The following is an 18,726-nucleotide window of genomic DNA, read 5'->3' as shown; positions in this document are numbered from 1 at the left end:
ATTCAGAGAATATTATTTTTAAAGACAATTTTTAGTAGATCCATGATGAACTCTAAATGATATGAATTGTTAACCTTTAACTATTAAAAAATGTAATTATTAGCATTCAGCATGAGCAATACATTTTCCAAGCATAATAGAGGGAAAACCAGCCTTTATTCTTCTAATGTATATAAAACATATATACCAAAATATATTTATATTTATGAAACCTGCTTTGAATAACAGTATGCTCCAATTAGTAGACCTACTAGGGGATTTTTAAAAATGGAAACCAGGTTAATTTTGTTGGAGTTATGGTCCTAATAATTCCATCTTGAAATAGAAAGCTACATAGTTTGTGTGAAATCAGTTGTAAGGTTATATGGAGTTCTTGGAAAATGTGCTCTCATAAATGACCCATAGGCCAAATTTCAACACCAAATGAAGAGTGACATTGTATGATTTTCTCCCCATCATATGATATTGACTTCTGACAGGGAAACAGCTAGGAAAGAAGGGGGCTTATAGCCAACTCAGTTTTAAAAAGTCCTGAATTCCATATATATTCAACAATTTATTTATAATTTTACATGGAGAAAATTTTTTAAAATATTTTTTGAATTTTATTTTTTATACAACAGCTTCTTATTAGTTATCTATTTTATACATATTAGTGTATATATATATGAATCTGAATCTCCCAATTCATCCCACCACCACCCCAACTGCTGCTTTCCCCTCTTGGTGTCCATACTTTTGTTCTCTACATCTGTGTCTCTATTTCTGCCTTGCAAACCAGTTCATCAGTACCATTTTTCTAGATTCCACATATATGTGTTAATATATGATATTTGTTTTTCTCTTTCTGACTTACTTCACTCTGTATGACTGTGTCTAGGTCCATCCACGTCTCTACAAATGACCCAATTTCATTCCTTTTTATGACCAAGTAATATTCCATTGTATATATGTACCACATCTTTTTTATCCATTCATCTGTCAATGGGCATTTAGGTTGCTTCCATGACCTGGCTATAGTGCTGCAGTGAACATTGAGGTGCATGTGTCTTTTTGAATTATGGTTTTCTCTGTGTATATGCCCAGTAGTGGGATTGCTGGGTCATATGGTAATTCTATTTTTAGTTTTTTAAGGAACCTCCATACTATTCCCCATAGTGGCTGTATCAATTTATATTCCCACCAACAGTTCAAGAGGCTTCCCTTTTCTCCACACCCTCTCTGGCATTTGTTGTTTGTAGATTTTATGATGATGCCTATTCTAAGCAGTGTGAAGTGATACCTCATTGTAGTTTTGATTTGCATTTTTCTAATAATTAGTGATGTTGAGCAGCTTTTCATGTGCCTCTTGGCCATCTGTATGTCTTGTTTGGAGAAATGTCTGTTTAGGTTTTCTGCCCATGTTTTGATTGGGTTGTTTGTTTTTTTAATATTGAGCTGCATGAGCTGTGTATATATTTTGGAGATTAATCCTTTGTCCATTGATTTGTTTGCAAATATTTTCTCCTATTTTGAGGGTTGTCTTTTTGTTTTGCTTATGGTTTCCTTTGCTGTGCAAAAGCTTTTATTTTTCATTAGGTCCCATTTGTTTATTTTTGTTTTTATTTCCATTACTCTAGGAGGTGGGTCAAAAAAGATCTTGCTGTGATTTATGTCAAAGAGTATTCTTCCTATGTATTGCTCTCTGAGTTTTACAGTGTCTGGTCTTACATTTAGGTCTTTAATCCATTTTGAGTTTATTTTTGTGTATGGTGTTAGGGAGTATTCTAATTTCATTCTTTTACATGTAGCTGTCCAGTTTTCCTGGCATCACTTATTGAAGAGGCTGTCTTTTCTTACATGGAGAAAATTGAATCATAATTCTTTCTTTAAAAATTCCTTAGTTTCGACATTGCCATACTGTGGCTTTTATTTTCTTCTGCAAATTGATACTTTTAATTAATTTTATGCTGAGTTTTCATTTAGATCAAACATCAGCCTGGATTCCCTATATCTCTAAGGATTGATTTAAGCCATACAATTCTCTAGGGACAGCCCTATTTATGAAATACATTTGTTTTTAGAGACTCATTCAAAACGTACACATTTATGATAACTATCCATGATTTTTTCTTTTTACTCTTCCCAATATATGTGGTCAAATACTATGTATATTTGCACTGTCCAATATGGTATCCATTAGCTGCCTGTGACTATTTGTTTATATTTAATTACTTAAAATAAATTGCATTAAAAATTTAGTTCCTCAATCATACTTACCCAATTTTGGGTCCTCAGGAACCACACATGGCTAGTGGTTAGAGTGGTACAGTGAAGATACAGAACTTTTCTATTATTGCAGAAAGTCTGTTGAACAGATCTAATTCATATTTTTCTTCCTGATTAATAATGCAACTGAATTTTAAATTTAAAAATCTGTCTATGTTCTCACAGCCCTATGAGTAGCAAAGCTGAAACTAGACTGCAGATCTTTTGACACCAAATATGACGCTTTTTGAGAGTTCAACTGTCCCAGGAACATGGGCCATTTATAATACCACATTTTCAATTTCATGTCCTCCCATCATTGACCCTACAATATAGGATAAAGTTTGAAGTCATGTTCACTTATACAAAGGAGATAATTATTAGGAGATTCAGAAGTTATATTTAATTCTTGGTTTAAAAATATATGAATGGGGACTTCCCTGGTGGTCCAGTGGTTAAGAATCCTCCTTCCAATGCAGGGGACATGGGTTCAATGGTAGGGGAAATAAGATCCCACATTCTGTGGGGCACCTAAGCCTGTGCACTGCAACTACTGAGCCCATGTGCTCTGGAGCCCACACGCCACAAATAGAGAGAAGTCTTGCTCCACAATGAAAAGCCTGCATGTCACAACAAAAGATCCTGTGTGCCACAACTAAGACCTGACACAGCCAAAAATAAATAAATAAATATTTTTAAAAATATATATGAATGTATTTAGATTCTGCAATGTGACAAATATTTAATGGTTTTCCTTAAAATATCTGCATATTTTAAGATCTCTGACAAACTTAGTGATAAGAGATAGGAGAGTATACAATTTGGCTAAGTTTAACTTGTATCTTAAAGACCTTAAGTTAGTCTGATAAACCTCATGACTAGTCAGCAGGTGAATGGTATTATTAAGATAGATTACTTACAGGCCATAAGTATATACCAGCAAATTCCCCTTCCAACCTTCTTGTGAGTCAAGTTTGGGGTTAGACCACCAAAAGATCTGAATATCTATAAACCAGATAAATGAACATGTTTAGACTAACCCAGCGCTTCCTCATGAAGGTACAGTAGAAAGAACTTCTATTCCTATAAGAAAGAAAAGCAGAATTTTAAAGAAAACCATTTTATAATGTCTATTTACTTATTTACTGATGGGACAGAAATTATTAGTACATATAATTCATTTCCTATGCAATTTCTTCCCCCAAATCAATTGTGATTTTCCAGAGTATACATATCAGATATTGAAGTTTAAAAAGAAATTTAACTACTAGCAGATATGATCTCTTTAATTTACATGTGATTCCAGCTCTAATCACCCTCTCCTTTTTAGGGTTTGTGTTCATTTTCTTATTGACATACCAAAATATATGTACCCTCAAGTGCTGTGTATTGCCAGTAGTTGCAATTGGATCTGGCCTGGGACCAGTACACCAGGTCAGTGCTTAGGTCCAAGGAAGATTAAGTTAGGGTAGCTCAACAGAGCATTTGGGAAATAGAGCCTTTTACCTTATTTTTTCTGGAAATGGCGGTCCTCTTCAGCATAGCCAAAGTAAAAGAATAAACCGTGAATCTTGGTTACACAATAATCTTTAAATTCTCTTTGGTATTTTCCATTTAATGTTGATTGTTTGCACCCTGTAAACCATATAACATTTGTTTTTCATTTTATTTATCTTCTCCATTTTATTTCCTGTATTTAGTCAATTACATATTTAAGGAAAAATTATTATATCACTTTAATTTCCCCTTTCTTTCCTAAAATATACTATATTCATAAAAAATATTCTGAAACCTTTGTGTCATGTTAGAGTAATAGTTTGATGCATATTGAATCCACACTAGAAATCACCTATTTCAGCTACCAATGCTCAATTCTTATGACTTCTTAATGCAAATGGTTCTTGACCATCATATTCATTCTTGTTACCTGAGGAGTTTTAAGGAAAAAAAATGCTGGTGCTAGAAATTTCCTCCAGACCAATTAAGAAATCTCTACACAAAGTATGATAATGTATTTTTATCTTCCAACTCTTCTCTACTTTTCTCATTTACTTGTAATTCCACACTTCATTAATTGGCTAGAACATTGAAAACACCTGAATGTTACAAAGCTGGTATGTAGATATAAATATTTACACCCATACTTGTAATATGTCGCTCTAACTCTAATTAATAACTGGGGAAACACTCCATTATAAATCTTAATTCTTTACCAGCTAGTTTACAGAGGAATATTTTGTTACTACCTTCCAATGGTTTAATCCATATATCAGAATATTGCTTGGTCTTGTCATTATGAGAATTGTACACATAGGTCCTCCTTGAGAACCCTATTTATGAACTTTGTTCGTTTTTTCTCTGACTTTGATTATCCAGTGAAAGCAATTTGAATGCAAAGGTGAAAGAATGTGCAAATATATACTAAACCCATTATATACCCATCTGAAAACAAGTCTGATTTATTTTATGACACGTTTGTTCTAATTCTGCTTTCAGGCTTCTCTTTGTCACAATATAGGCATATTATGTCCCTAGAACTGTGCTTTTGCCATGATCAAGATTATTTGTTGAATGCAAATCAAGTTGACACTTGTAAAATTTTAAAACTTCATATTTTGCCGATGCCTCAACATCCCCAGAAACAGGCTAAGCATCTCACCCAGGTGACCAAGGAGACCAGTGTGATAGGGCTGGTACCTGCCACAAGTTCCCCTTCTTGTTCTCCTCTGATAGTGAACTAGTGACATTCAAACACTCCAGTGAAATCCCCTCATTCCTTTTGCTGTGTATTCTACCCCAAATGCTTATAAGGGTACCTGGAACTCCTCCCATCTGTTCCCCTGTATGGCGTGCCACATCTCCCTCTTCTAGAACCTGTGAATAAAACAAATCCTTTAATTTCATATGCTTCTTCAAGTGTGATTTCTACATCTGTGTTCCAGTGATCCTTAAAGACCTCATAATAGGGATTTAGTCCCCCATTTACAATGCAGCACTACTAGAAAAATAATTTTGATATATATCTCCTAAGATATATTTAAAGCATAGTTTATCTTAAACTTCTAAATAGCATTGTTTTCTCTGCACTTTTACTGTAGCCTTAACATTATTTTAAAAAATAATCTGATTGTCACAGAGATATATTGCCTAAATCCAGGAAAATTTGCGAATACAGAAGCAAAGCAGTCTTCAACCAATGTTTTTAGTGGAATGTCCAATGTTTCTAATTAAGGTCAGTTCCTAAGTAACACATAATTTATTCAATCTAATATTGATGAAGTTAGATACAACATAGTGACTAATTATGCAGTACTTCCACAAAGTTTTCAACATAAAGAGGTTTTCCCTGTATAAAATAATTGGTCATATGGAGTAGGTGAATTAAAATTATTTTAGTCCTAATATTACAGCATATTTAAAATTATGGACTCTTGAAATCCATTGTTTTCATAAACAGACTTTATCTTATCTTTCATTCACCTTAAATTACCAATAGAAAGTGTCACTCAATTTACATGAACTCTTATATGTAACATTATTAATGTGTAAAAGTTTATTATGATTTTCACAAGTAATGATAAGTAATATTTAATTTAGATACATCAAAATATATTTTATGCCATTAAAATTTCAACAAAGGGTAATGACCAAATTCAATGAAAATTTTAAGAGAAGTAGAAAATGCCCTTGGCTCTCAGAAATTACTGTTTTAAGGAAGCAAGATAGATAGGTAGATAGAGAGATGGAAGGAATGTGAGAACATGTGAATATCTCTATTCCTAGAACTCTTTTTTTGCGGTACACGGGCCTCTCACTGTTGTGGTCTCTCCCGTTGCGGAGCACAGGCTCCGGATGCTCAGGCTCAGCGGCCACGGCTCACGGGCCCAGCCGCTCCGCGGCATGTGTGATCTTCCCGGACCGGAGCACGAACCCGTGTGTCCTCTGCATCGGCAGGGGGACTCTCAACCACTGCGCCACCAGGGAAGCCCTCCTAGAACTCTTATGCCGAAACAGGTCACATTTTTAAAAAAATCCAAAGTACTTGGTCCCTGAATCCTCATCATTCACTGACCTGTGTTAAACCACTTAAAAGATAATAAATCGGACTTCCCTTGTAGTGCAGTGGTTGAGTCTGCCTGCCGATGCAGGGGACACGGGTTTGAGCCCCGGTCTGGGAAGATCCCACATGCCGCGGAGCAGCTGGGCCCGTGAGCCACAACTACTGAGGCTGCGCGTCCGGAGCCTGTGCTCCGCAGCAAGAGAGGCCGCGATTGTGAGAGGCCCGCGCTCCGCGATGAAGAGTGGCCCCCGCTTGCCACAACTGAAGAAAGCCCTGGCACAGAAATGAAGACCCAACACAGCCAAAAATTTAAAATAAATAAATAAATATTTTTAAAAAGATAATAAATCTCATTAATTTATGTAATATTCTCTACTTTCAAAATATCTTTGAAGGATACTCATAATATCTCTTTGAGAAATGTTTTCATACATATTTCACAGATAAAGAAATTAATTGACTGCTATATACCAGGTTCCACGTTAGTCACTTTAAATACCTTACCAGTAATATTCTCAATATTTCAGAGAATATTAGTAACTTACATAACTAAGCATGCCACTTTGTCTTATACCATGATGACACTTTTGAAAAGTGATGATATTCCTTTTAAATGATTTAGTGCAAATTTTTCTTTTAACCTGTTATTTGGCAAGTAGTATGTTTATTCTGAATTAATGTATTGTGACTGAAGGAAATATCCACAGATCCTTCCATTCTGTTGAATTCTACTAAATAACTGGAATATTCATATTAACAGTGGGACTGCCTTAAAAATCCTCTTCAGTGGAGACACACATAATAATCATTGGAATTACGTTGCAAATTGATGGGTACTTTAGAATAAAGTTTCAAGGTGATATATCTTAGTATGAATAATATTTCACCTTATAATATATCTTCATGTAAAAGAAAAAAGATTAGAGCATATTATTTAGTAATGACACAACTAACTTAAAAAAAAAGTCAACAAATTTTCAACATACATTTGGATAAATAATTACCACAAAAGTGCAATTTACATTTAAGTAGGCTACCACATTCTGAACCTGCTCTTGTTTTTAAGCACAAATTCATAAACATATAAAAATACATTCCAAATACATCACCTTTTGACATTTTGCATCATGTGAATTGTGAGGTTTAGTTTGTATTGTAGCAACATTAACATGTTGCTATTGTAATAGGCCACATCATTTATATTTAAAATTTTATGCAAATAAGATACTTCCCACAATTAAGTAACAATAGCAATTAAGAAAAAATATAAATATGTCTTCCCTTCATAACCCAGCTGTGGATTATATTGGGGTATCATAACATGGAAGTATAAATAATTAATCTAATCTACCCAGGATGTCTTTGGAATTGTCTTGGTCCTGTTTTCCTGAGGGTATGACAGATCATTAAGATAACAAATTAAAATCAATGAAGTGGATTTCTTTCAATCTATGTGCTCAAAAAATGATCTCCTGGGAATTCTTAATTTCTAAAACCGAGAAAATATATTTTTAAACTTAACAATTATAAAAAACTTTATGAGAATTTTTACATTTTTTCACTCTCTCAGGGCTTATTGTCAAAAATATTATTTTTCCAGATCCACAGTGGTTTAGAAGAATGCATTTAGTGGATAAAGTAAAGCACAAATACTTACATGCTTATTTTTATTACCCAATATAACAACATATTTTCACTGAATGTTCAGGTGGTTCTTGTAGTTTAATAATGTAAACCAAATTTTGACTTAGCAGTTTTCTGGTGTTTGAATAATTTTACAAATATGTATTTTCTATCCTGGTGATTGATTATAAACCTTGATATTTAGATGATACCAGAATATAAATACTAATTAACACAACTTTCTGAGTTTCAAGTGTTTTACCAATGAACTTTGAAATGATTTAGTATTTGTAGGTTTAAGCTGCCATGATTTAAATGCAAAGCAGTCATTAGTGATAGAAATAATTTTACAGATTGAATTTGAGGCATTTATATTAAAACTTATAATTTTAGTATTAGAAGATATTTGGTATGGGTTTATTTATTTTATTTCATTTTTTTGGAACAGAACATCAGATTTTATTTTCTCTTAGCTTACCTTCATGAAGCAGAAAATACTCTTTTCATCTACTTTCCTCAAATTCTAGAAATAGTCATAAACAGGAGAAACATGTCTCTCCCCACGAAGAGCCTATCTGATTGTCCTTGAACCCTAGATTGTTCCTTTATCTTAATAGTGATATATTTTCCAGGCCAATAGATATGGGAATCTGATAGACCTTAGTTTGAATCTCTGCTTAACCACTTACTAGCTGGGGAAACTTCAGCAGCTTAAGTTGTCTATGTGTTAATTTTGACTTCTAAAAAATGGATATAATAGAGCAAAAACTCTAGCCTTTTTTTTTTCAATCTAATGAGCACTTATGGAAGTATGATTTTTTGACATTTTTACAGCAACTTTTTACAAAGTAACTTTGGATTGGCTCTGCAATATATTTAACTGTATGGATCCATTGGCTTAAAACTAGATAGATCGATTGATCTGTTGATCTAGAGAAATACACACACACGTGTGTGCGCACGCAAACACATGCACACCCTGATATTCTGCCTGGACTGATTCTAAATATTATAAGAGAAGGGACTAAACTAAGTGATTCATCCTAGCTCTAATTTTTATGATTTTGAAAATCATATAGACAGATAAAATTTGTAGGAACAGAGAACATTGATTGCATTCCTTCCATTATAACATTTAGGTTTTAAAATCTGAGAACACTTTTTCTCTAAGAATTTACATATACATATACTTCAGTGAGAAAATATGAACTTGCTTTTTAAATCAAATAGAAACATTAACTCTTAAATGAGTGTGCCTGGGTTCAAATTCCGGCTCTACCACTTATGAGCTATGTGACCTTTAAGCTAGTGTAGACCTCACTTCCTCAGTTTCTTCATCCATAAAATGGGCATTTCAGCAGTACGTGCCCCTTTGTATTGTTGTAATTATTACATGAAGTTAACAGGGTAAAGCACTTAAAACAGTACTTGGCACGTACAAGTACTGGCTAAGTATTGCTGGTATTCTTCTTAATTTTTACATTTTTCTGTAATAACTTTTTTTCAAAGTTTGGTTGAACTTTTGGTATGGTTTTAGAATAATAAGAAAATTTGAATCTCAGTTGCACAATTGTAAAAATATAATGTTTATAGATATATTGAATAAATGTACATATTCAAAATTGATGTATATTATATAATATTCAAATACAGAATTATTAGTGCTCTTGAAGTAGACAACTAAAAGGTTTTTCTTCATTTATATGATTATGCATTCATATAAAATGTTAAAATAGATGGGAACTTTTTTCTATGTTGACCACTTTCTACCTTATCAAAAAGAGCAGGATAAATTTATTTTCATAATTCTCAGGATGGAGTAAATTTTGGTTACTGGTAATTCAGCAGGTAGAGTCAGAATTTCTCAGTGAGTCATGCCATTGTTTTCAGCTGTTTTTTCATTTGTTGCATTCTGTCCCCAGCAGGGAAAACTGCACCAACATACATTATCTGCAGTGTCATGAAATAGATTTTTATGCTTCTTATGTATTCCTAGTAATGGTTTACAGAAACTTTTCTCGAGTGAAAATGTGCTGCTTTTGGAAATGACAAAGAACACTCAAAATGGTAAGAAAATAAAGGCGAGACTCAGTGATCCTCTGGAGTGTTCTTTTAGAGTTTTTTTTTTTGTTTGTGATATTAGTGAATTGTTCACACTTTATTTTCCAAAACCCATCAGGCATTCGGATTTAGGGATTTATAATCCATAGATCATTGTGCCAAAATATCATGTTAAACAAAATTTTAATATCTAACAAGGTATTTTTCTTCCGAATTTTTCAATGCTTATTTTATTATGTAAAAGGCAAATTATGGTTGCAGTTATTGGCATATTTTACTATGCTAATAATTGCAATCATAAGGACAAAAATTTGGGGTATCTTATCAGTAATAACTGGTAAATACAATTTGTGCAAAATAAACGATGAACATCAAAAATTATTTTGTCTTTTTAAGGGTATATTATTCTTCACATTAAAATCTTGCCATCGTGGAGGCAAGGTAGCATCACTTTGAGCAATGCGTTCATATTCCCTTGGCTTTAGTTGCTTTGTCTAATGGTAAACTATAGTATTTAATGATTTGAAAGGCAGAATAGTTGTGGTTTCTTTAATCTACATTTAGGAAGCTGAGGGAAACTTTGAGAAATGGTAGGAGAAGTGGAAGTAATGGGGCAAGTTTGAGTTCAGCATACTGAGGTCATTACAAGGAAAGGTCTCATATCCATCGTGGGCATCCAGTTGTGCAAGCTGAGAATTTTCGGTCTGGTTGGAATATGTGGGACAGGACACAGAATCAACCCTGCTACTAAGCCTTCTGAAATAATATTGGCGGTGCTATTGGTCTTTTAAAACTTTACTCCCTTAAAAGTCCTCTAATAAATTAAAAATATCCTTGAGAAGGAGTAATGAAACTATTGTGTCTATATACACATTTTAACATTGGCAAACACACACACACACACACACACACACACACACACACACACAACATCTATTTTCTCCTGTGAGTAGAGAAGAGCATCCCTGGTATTTTCTTGAATTAGCAAAAGTCATATCCTCAAACACAACATTTGAGACAAGACTTTTCAAGTTTATGAGGAGTTTCATCTAAACATCATATTTTGAGTTTTGAATTATTTCTTTGCATTGATCAATATTTACTTGTCCATAACTACATTATATAGTTGGTACCTGCTAACTTCTTATCTCAGAGTATTTGTGCTTTACCAGCTTATATAGCTGTAGACTTTTATTGACTTATTCCGTCTTTAATGCTGTGGGTTTTTCTTTGTAGACCAAATCATATATATGTATTTACTATATGTATATTTTATTTATGAGAGCTATAGATTATCATGCAGAAAAGCTACAAAGAAGCTTAAGGAGAGCATGCAAAAAGTCATGTTATAGAGTAGTCAGTAAAAGTAGAAATGTAAGTCAGGCTATGATATCTGATGTTAACTAATGAGGAATTGTGTCCATTTTTATGGGATTTGATAATTTTAGCAAAAAAGTGAGATACTTTTGGGGCTCAATTTTTTTTCTGAAATGATAGGAAATTGCATTTACGACATTATAAGGGATTTTTTTTCACAGATAAATTACCTTGTGAGAAGGGAGAAACATTTACCTGTGGATTGATGGGAGGAATGTAGGAAGCACAAGACTGAGTGAAGAGGTATCTGGAAATGAAAGAGGACAGTGAAACGTGGTTGTACAGAACAGATGACAGGTTTCGATTCAGGCTGGAGTTCAATACCAGTGGATAGGGAGGGCTGTTATCAGATGGTCACAAATATGTAATTGCCTAATGATAAGATTCCATAAATCAGGGTTATAGTTAAGATTCAGGAACCAGACAGCCATCAGTTTAAAAATATGTGGGCTCAGTCCTTAGAAAGCTACACATATGTTCTTAAAAGGCTTGCACTCTACCAGGTTTTGTTGGGTCATGCATAAAGTTACATAATAATTACATAATTTACATACATTAAGTTATATATGAATTACTGTATATATATTTTTATACAGCATTTAAAGCACAATTAATCTTATTCCATACAACTGGGATTCACTAATCTTTGAGATGTTTAAAACTGGAAAATATATAGTTAGTAATGTTAATACAAGTTAATACAAATTAAATTCTTTATTAGGAAACAATAACTTTTTCTGTAAGAAGGTTCTAAAGGCATAGCCGACGTAGTTTCTTTAATATGGCTTTAGTAAATCAAGAGGAAGGTAAGAAGGTTATGGGGGAAATGGAAGTTAAGGGACAAATAACGTTCCAAACTGAACCTAAATGTATAAATTGGTAATATATGTTAGAATAAGGACTTAAAGCACAGCTGTATTCTCAAGTACCCATTTAACACTGTCCTTATAAAACCTTGTCATATCTAGAAATATGCCTGGAAATGTTCCAACTGCTTTGCAAACATTATCTCAATTAATTCTACATCGATCCTAAGGTAGCAAGGTCAAGTAACTTGCTAAAATTCACAGGCCCAGTGATTAGAAAGTTATTTAGGCAGTTTGGACTTAGAACCAAACAGTTCATCTGGGTCGTATGTCCTTTTAAAATCGCTGCTGCTTCTCAGCTGCTTGGCAGAATATCACAGCTTGTCTTTAACCTGGCAGGATTCACAGTCTTGCTTTTAATTAGCTGATTATAAACTTTGCTTATCTAAATTAGCTGTTCTCACTCCTTAGGGGTGTGGGACCCAGAGACTCTGTTCTTGGGAGCACCCTGGTCCTTGCTGGAACAAATTTACATAAAGCCCAGGATGTCTAATCCAGGTCCTTCATCCTTGACTTCTTGACAATGAAGGTAAATTTCATCAGGGACTAGATACATGGATTCCGTAGTATTCGGTCTGTCATTTTCCTCTATCTGGCTTCATCTTCTGCAAAACCTTGGATTTAATATAAGAACTAGTTATTTTATTTAGTACATGGAAAGAAATGAACTACTAATCTTTACTGAGCAGCAATGGATTACAGTTTTCAAAGCACACGCTCTGGAGCCAGAATGCTTGGGTTTAAATCTCAGTTCTAAATCTCAGTTCTGCCAGTTATTACCTGTATAACACTGGGCAAGCCTGTTAAATTGTTAGTGCCTCAGTTTACTGAAATCTCTAAAACTGGGATAAGAACAGTATCTTACTGGTAGGATACTATTTGTGAGAATTAAATATTTATCACATGTAAAGTGCTTAAACAGGGTGTGGCATATAGGAAGCATTGTAAAAATCTTTGTTCTATTCTATTTGAGTAATAGTAGCAGTTATAGTGGCAGTTTCATATTGGAAAAAACTGCTTTGTAGAAACTACTGATATGCTTTCACCCAAACCTCTTACTTGTTTCTCAAAAGTAAACCCTATTACATATCATATTTCAAACATAACAATATACTTTTATTTACAAGATTTTAATGACAGCAGTAATCACTTCCAACCCTTTTTTATTCCAACATCTTCTCTAGAAATATAGATAGGAGACATGCTAATAAAAACAGTTTAAACTGTCTTTAGATAAAACAATTATCTGGAACTCCCCTTGGACTTATAGTCTCTTGTGTTCTGGGCAATTTAGCACATTTTCACATCTCAATATAACTACTTTCTCTAGTCCTGTTACCGGCTTCTTCCTTTGGTAGGTAATAAGATTTCTTGCTCTGCTGTACAGCTACAACAGTGCAACCCGCAAATCTATTAACAACCCCCAAATCTCAGTGAGTTAACTTAATGGAGGTTTGTTTGTGATCAAGCTGATTGCCCAACATGGGTTAGAAGAAGAATCTGTTCATTTTCACCATTCAGGGATCCGGGCTCCTGAGATCCCACTTCAGCATGCATTTCCATGCTTCCCCTGTCATCCCAGTAAAGGAAGGGAGATGGTGAAGCAGGAATGGTTCTACAGCTACTGACAAGAAGAAACTCACATCACTCCTACCCATGTTTCTTCAGCCAAAGCGAATCACATAGTTATACCTCACTTCAAAGGAAGAAAAGGAGTGCAATTTCTCTCTGTGTCAGAAAAAGAGTTTTTGGAAAGAGCTCTCTCATGATCTTTACCCTGGGAACTAGCTTATCTTCTCTTTTGCACTGTGATCTTAGCTGCATAGCCACTGGCCTTTAAATTTAGTTTTCTGGTCAAATTAATATATACCATGAACCAGTTAAAAATATACAAACTCTTGATCTGAATATGGAATTTTTTTTAACCTTCAGTTGCTTTACTAAGCGTGCTTTATGTTCAGGGATATGAAAATGTGAATGAAGAATGGAAATTACCCAGAAGGATTTGGTGCTATCAGAGAGCCTCTTTGCATTGTGAATGCATATGGGAAACTTCTCCCCCATCTCCATTACTTACAATATGTGTATAATTGCCATGGATATTTTTGGATTATTCTTATTGAAATAGTTTAAATAGTTTTAGACTTACAGTTATTATGAAGAAGAAAATGAACTAATTATTCCCAATGAGTTAAAGTGAGGATAAATTGCATCAAATTTAGGTCATGATCTACCTTTCATCCCTGTAAAATGAAGACTCATAAGCTATGCACCTTTTAACTGAACCTCTTCATGGAAAATGAATAGGGCATGGCAGAGTCAATCTGTTAATTTCAACTATATTAACCAGCCATGAGAATTCCTGAACAGTCTCTCAGAGTCAATATAAATCAGGACAATGACCTTAATGAACAGATTGTCCACCAGTTAGTGGGGTTCTCTGAAGTGTAAAGGCAAAGATTTTGTTTTGTGTGTTTAGAAAGTAATTATTTTTCCAATTTATCTCATAATCTCATTTGATAATATATTTAAAGACATATTATAAAGTTTCTTAGCAAACATATTGTAAACTCTCCTAGGGAAGAGATTACAATTACAGGCCAAGAACTACTAGCTAATGGTGAGCAAAACAAAAGTACAAAACCAGGCAAGGGTTCACAACTTACATACTATACAAGCATTTTAGTCTTAAGATTTATAAAATAATTTTAAAGTAAGATTAAACAGAAAAGAATAATTCCATTGTGAAAACATATATATTTAAAATATTTTTCAGTGATTTTTAAAATTTAATTTCTAATGGTGTACCACAAATACTTATTAAATATTTAACACTGTGTTAATTAATCCCCAAACTATCATATATTTTTCAAGAAAAGTCCAAGGGCCAACTTTTAACTTCTAACTCTGTGGTCTAAAAAGTAAATTGTCATTATCTCTATCCTGGAGTATTGCCCTAACTTCATAAGTGGTCTCCTTATTTCCATCCTTTTATTTTTTATTTTCAACACTGCAGCCAGCATGTTTTTGATAAAATATGTCAGAACAGGTAGTTCCATGGCTCAAGCTCTCCAGTGGTTGCCGTTTTACTTAAAAAAAAAAAAACCAAAGTCCTTCCAAAGGACTATAAAGCTATACACAATGTGTCTATTTCTGACTTCATCTCCAGATATGCCTCCTAGCATCTATCTCTGCTCAGGTAACACTGGCCTCTTTCCTATGCCAGGAACACAGCTCAGATATCTCTTCATCAAGCACTCTGGTCTTGTTATTTGTTCCCTTAATAATTTGTTATCCATTTAGGTTTTTACTGCACCAAAAATGTTTCAGGGCCTTATTCAAAAGTACACTCTGTTAGCCTTTTCCAGACCCCCTCCTGACATATTTCATCATCACCTGTCCTCCTTTCCAGGTTTATTTTCTATTGCATTTACCACCATCTAACATATTCTATATTTTATACACACACATAGTCTCTAGCACTTCTGTAAAATATAAGCTTCATGACAGCAAGATTTGTTGGTCTGTTTTGTTCAATGCTGTATCTCCATTGCATGGAATAGAACCTGGAAAATGTTATTATTTGTACCAATAGGCACAGAGCTGCTAAAAGACATAAAAATGCAGAACCATGAATGGAGAGCAAGGCTTTTTATCACTAAGAACAGAATTTCTTAATACAAGGTGCATGCAATCTGGAGCATATATAAGATCGTGTGCCAAGTCTATGCTAGGCCTTGAGATAGACCTTGCACACCTTCCTATAGAATCAATTTAACCCAAAGATATGAGCTCTCACATAAAATGGACAACTGTAGCCAAGTTCTAATTTGTACAGAATGTTTACTGTTCTCTGGTAAGAAGAAAGTTTTGTGGAAATTTTTGAGAAGCATTGCTTTAACACTCATATGTTTATGGGGGTTTAAATTCAATTTAAATCAATGAATGTTCATTTGGTCATCTACCATGGGGAAGCAGATCATTATTACAGTTACCATGATTCTTCTATTACTTCAATTCCTTGTATAGTTTTTTTTTCTTTATAATATCTTGGGTTGATTTTTGTCAAGCTCTTAGAACAATGTCACATACATATTAATCAATGTGTCTCTTCCATCTGTCTATTGATATCAAGTTCCCTGTGTTTCAAATAAAGATTTCCTTAACTCAGTATTCTATGTCCCCTAGTGTCCATGGATGGAACGAAATAGCAATCTTGTATTTGCAGTTTTATATGGTGAAGAATAGGGACTTTGCCAAATACACTAGCTTCCAGGGTAGAAAATTAAATAAAGTTAAAGGCCGCAAATATTTCATATTAGTGTAGTTTATCACCAGTTTGATAGTCAAGAGAATAATTATCCCTGTCATGCTCAATAATATAGACAAGTAAAATAATAGAATGATGTAATTTAAATTGTAGGCAATTAAACCCATGTATAGTAATTAACATCTTTTTCATGCACATACATGAAAATAGAATAACATCAGTTGTTTCACAATATGTGGCCTTTTGGATAAATTTAATAAATTTAATTTACATGGAACATTTAAATTTTTCTCATGTCCACCTAATCTACTGAATACCTGATGTTGACATGACAATAGCATAAACTTTGTGCCAAGAATATTATCTAGACAAATATTAAACTATGAAAAGTTATTTCAGTTTAGAATAAAAATTAAATATGGATAATGAAGATAAACTCTCTGGGTTTGAATTCCAGCTTTGTTACTCAGGAGCTGTCTGACTTGGGGCAAGTTTTTTAACCTCCCTGTGCCTTGGTTTCCTCATCTGGCAAGTGAGATTAGTATTTATACTTCTTAAGATTACTGTGAGTTGATATCTGTAAACATTCAGAACAGTGGCTGGCACGTATTATGTTAACAGCTAGACTTGGCATCCCTGGTTTCTTAACACTCAAATAACCAGATAAATTTCTTGTTGACTTTTTGTAATATTAACAGTAATTGTATTTTAGTATCTCTCTGCTTTACATCGGGGTATAAATTAACATATTTTTGTGGTGAATCTTGTTGATGAACATCTTATCAAAACATCATCATTCCTTCTTTGATTTTTAATTAGGACTTTGTTTTTTGCAATGGCAAATGAGAGCAAGTAGAATCTATAAACCCAAGTAAATTATTTGTTAATAAGTATTTTAAGTCTATTAACTTTCTTTTGGCCTTATTCACATACCATGATAATTAAATTTTAAAAGTTATTTTAATAATAACTAGTGTTAAATTTTTTTATCAAAGTAATCATTGATTTATAGAAACAATTTTTGTGTTGTCACCTTGTGTATGATTGGATTTGGAATTTTATTTATTTCAAGTAAAATATCTAAATAAAATTCAGACAGGAACTGTTAAATTTCCAAATCCAACTTTTGGGAATGCATGGTTGTATAGAGAGCCTGTGGAGGGTTTTCTATCTGAGAGACATACACTATAAATAAGTGGTTTTAACTCATTATTTCACTGAAGTTGGAGAACGATTGTGTTATGTGACACCTCGGAATTTACATTCACAAGGTTTTGGCTTGTGAGTTGTTATTCCTTAAATGCCACCCTGAAATCAAGGAAGACATAAAGATGTTGAAAAGGAGGGGACTGGGTTTGAGTAAAATAATGGATTGAGGGTACAAAAGCAAAAGAACTAGGTGAAGTACCACATTATTAGGGAGTAAGAAATTTCATTAGCGGGTTAGCAGATTGTTTGGGGAGTGACAAAAATGTGCAGTATTGGAAGGAAGAAAGTGAGGCATTTCTATGAGAGAATTCTAGAGATATATCTTGGGATTTAAACTTTCTGTTAATCAACATATGTAGATACCCTTTGTAAACTGCAGAGCGTGAATTGAACCATTATGATTATTAGCAAAAAAAATTACTAATATTAACTTTCTCTTTAATACTGCTTATTTATCCATATTGGTTTTCTCTTTTTTATGCCGACTGTTTTCTTAATCCTGCAGTATTTGAACAGTTCACAACCTTCAGAGATATTTATTCATTTGCCAAAGTACAACAATATGAATCAACTGAATGTAGCAGCAGTATAGCATCAATATGTACATATTTATCTGTAAATTTGTTCAGGATGTTAAATGATTAAGAACTTCATTTATGTTTATCAATTTATGCTATTTCCATTAATGTACTTAATAAGTTATAAATATATGATATATGTATGGAAATGAAGACCTAAAGATATGAAATTTAGAAATAGAAAGACTCAACATGTTTCATATTAATTACCAACCACTAAGTATAAATTAGAATATGCATATGGTGGTAGAATGGCACTGTTATTAATTCACATAACTTGGAAATGATCTTAGAAATATATAATCATATCAAGTTGCTGTCGTTTGAGCAATGGTCACACTTAAAGTTATAAACTTCATATGTCAGATGTTGCAGTGCTCACAATTTTATTGTTAGGCATAATATTGACCCAACCTCATCTAGACAGGTCATTTA

The 18,726-nt window shown here is 33.4% G+C and overlaps 1 protein-coding gene across 2 annotated transcripts in view; it reads left to right on the top strand.

Annotated features, from left to right (window-relative positions):
• The window catches only part of CADM2 (cell adhesion molecule 2), a 1,088,281-nt gene that overhangs the window by 180,383 nt on the left and 889,172 nt on the right, over positions 1 to 18,726 (top strand). The gene's annotated exons all lie outside the window — the stretch shown is intronic.

The sequence above is a fragment of the Kogia breviceps genome, chromosome 5 (assembly GCF_026419965.1).
Source record: "Kogia breviceps isolate mKogBre1 chromosome 5, mKogBre1 haplotype 1, whole genome shotgun sequence".
In the NCBI taxonomy this organism is placed as follows: Eukaryota; Metazoa; Chordata; class Mammalia; order Artiodactyla; family Physeteridae; genus Kogia; species Kogia breviceps.
This window is presented reverse-complemented; position numbering and strand designations above follow the sequence as displayed.